This window comes from Arachis hypogaea, chromosome 13 (assembly GCF_003086295.3).
Source record: "Arachis hypogaea cultivar Tifrunner chromosome 13, arahy.Tifrunner.gnm2.J5K5, whole genome shotgun sequence".
In the NCBI taxonomy this organism is placed as follows: domain Eukaryota; kingdom Viridiplantae; phylum Streptophyta; class Magnoliopsida; order Fabales; family Fabaceae; genus Arachis; species Arachis hypogaea.
The window spans coordinates 67811315-67814295 of record NC_092048.1 but is presented as its reverse complement, the minus strand read 5'-3'; the positions used below and the strand labels follow the sequence as shown (position 1 = coordinate 67814295).

The window sequence follows — 2981 nt, the reverse complement described above, 5'->3', positions numbered from 1 at the left end:
TTGAATTCAGAGCTATGATTCACTAAACCCCTTCATTGGTTAGGGAGCTCTATTGTAATTCAATGAATCAATAATAGTTTATCTTCTTCTCCAATCTTTTCTCTTGAATTTTGTTAGAAAGCTTCTCGATCTAATTCCATTGAGTAGTTGTCTGGGAAAGAAACTACCATACTTGGAATCCTTCGGAGCCTTGGGAAAGGAATGGAGGATTCATGCTAGAGAAGCTTTCTCACAGTGAATTGGATTGGGGTTTGGATGGATATTGTGACATGTAATCCTACCAAATTGTGGTTCATGAAATTGTGTGGTATAATCAGTGATCAAGCATCATCTCTTCTTATGAACATTTAAACCAAGGGATTGGGAATTTGTTTGTTTTTAGAGAGATTGGTGAGCCAAGGATTGGGATCCAATCATATAAGATTGCCAAGCAAAATTCAATGAATGCATTGATTGAAGAAGAGATATACATGTTTTATTCGGAGATTCATATCTCCTAACCCAATGAATTCCCATTTCTGATTTCCACTTCTCTTACATTCTGCAACTCAATTCTGCAATCATCCCCATTCCCTTTTAATTTCAGCAATTTAATTCTGCTCTTTAATTCATGCAATTTAAGATTCCGCCATTTAATTCTTGTCATTTACTTTTCCCCGCCAATTTTACATCCGCAATCTCATCTCAACTTGATTCCGCTCAACTAGAACACACTTCTAATCCGAATTGCTCATCACCAATCCTTGTGGGATTCGACCTCACTCTATTGTGAGTTTTTACTTGACGATAACCGGTGCACTTGCCGGAAGGAATTTTGCCGATCGTGCAATTTCTAAATCGTAGCATAACTAGTTATGCGCATCAAGTTTATGGCGCCGTTGCCGGGGATTGGTTTTCGATTGACAATTCTCAAATTGGAAGCTAACTAGATTGAGCAATTTTCTCTTGCTTTGTTAATTCTGTCCAAGATACTTGTTGAATTTTAATTTCTGCACTTGGTTACATGCTTTCCTTCTTTATGCCTTTAAATTCATGCAACTAACTCACTGACTCACTAACTGTTTGAATTAATTCCTCAATTGAGCTAACCATACTCTTCCATTAACCAAGAGTATTTCACTTGTTTGTGTTTGAGCTGTGTTCTTGTATGACAGGTAGGAGAGGAGAGACATCAACTCCTCCATATACCGAACCAGAGAGGACCCTTCATAGACTTAGAAGGGAAGCAAGAGGGAAGAGAGTAGTGGGAGAAGAGGAATCTGAAGGAGAATCTGAGGACAATTTTGAGGAAGCTTTAGATCTCAACATGGATAGAGAAGTTCACAACCATGAGAGAGCTGATGGAAACGATGCCATCCCTGAGAGGAGGGTTCTTAGTTCATACATAAACCCAACCTCTGGGAATTGTGGTAGTAGCATCCAGAAACCACCCATTCAGGCCAACAATTTTGAGCTCAAGCACAGCTAATATCACTGTGGAAATCATTGTTCCTTTGGAGGAAGTGCTAATGAAGACCCAAACCAACATCTCACAAAATTCCTGAGAATTTGTGACACTGTGAAGTCCAATGGAGTCCAGGAAGATGCCTATAAACTGCTTTTGTTCCATTTTCACTTAGGGACAAAGCAGCTAAGTGGCTGGAATCATTCCCAAGGGGGAGTCTAACAACATGGGATGAGGTGGAAAGCAAGTTTCTGGCACGTTTCTACCCTCCACAAAAGGTCAATAGGCTTCGATCTGAGGTTCAGACTTTTAGACAACAAGATGGTGAAACTCTCTACGAGGCATGGGAGAGATTCAAGGACTTGACAAGGAAATGCCCACCAAACATGTTCCATGATTGGGTGCAACTGCACATCTTCTATGATGGGCTCTCTTATGAATCAAGGAAGGCTGTAGACCATTCATCAGGAGGTTCATTGAACAGGAAAAAGACTGTGGAAGAAGCCATTGAAGTGATCGAGACAGTGGCTGAGAATGAGTACTACTATGCATCAGAAAGGCACAACACTAAGGGAGTCATGGAGCTGAACCATGTTGATACAATTCTAGCCCAAAACAAGGTGTTTGCCAAGCAACTAGCAGAGCTTACCAGGCAATTAGAAACAAAGCAAGTGGCTGCAATACACACACAAGATCAAGAGGAAGTAGGCATTGAAGGAGGTGATTGGGATGAGGCTAACTATGTGGGAAACCAACAAAGGCAATCATATGATCCACATTCCAACACTTACAACCCAGGCTGGAGAAACCACCCAAACTTTGGGTGGGGAAACCAACAAACCCAACCACAAAACCACAAACCTTACAACCACAATCAACATAACAATTCCACATACCAAAACTCCAACCAAAGATCATACCAAGCCACACAAAACACTTACCCCAACCATCATATCATGGCCAAAATAATCAACATACCCAACCTAATCCGAACCAACAATTTCAAGATCAATTAAACCGGATAGAAGGAATGCTTGCAACCATGAGCCAAGACATAATTGAATTGAAAGCTTTTAAGGAAGAAGTAAATTCTAACTTGCAAAACCAAGGAGCTGCCATCCAGAAGCTAGAAAATCAAATTTTGTATTTGACTAAGCAAGCCCCTGGGACAAGCGGTTCTCATGCTGCCAAGGCTATTGCAAGGGAAGAATGTAAGGCCATAACCCTCAGAAGTGGAAAGAATCTAAAGGAGATTCAAGGGAAACCACAGAGGATGAAGCAAAGGAAAATGTGAAAGACAAAGAACAAGGACAATCTGTTACACCCGTTTGCAACAAAAGAAAAAGAAAAAGAGGTCCTGAAGCCTTACACACCTAAAGCACCTTATCCTCAACGTTTGATGAAAAGTGAAAAGGATGGCCAATTCTCCAGGTTCTTGGAGATTTTCAAGAAGCTTCAAATCAACATTCCCTTTGCTGAGGCAATAGAGCAAATGCCACTCTATGCAAAATTCTTAAAAGAATTAATGACCAAGAAG

General features: G+C 40.6%; 1 non-coding gene across 1 annotated transcript; it reads right to left on the bottom strand.

Annotated features, from left to right (window-relative positions):
• Positions 1-1728: 1728 nt before the first annotated feature.
• On the bottom strand, positions 1729-1832 carry LOC112739713 (small nucleolar RNA R71). Its single transcript, XR_003170649.1, has one exon. It is a non-coding gene; the product is annotated as a small nucleolar RNA R71 (small nucleolar RNA).
• Between the last annotated feature and the right edge of the window lie 1149 nt (positions 1833-2981).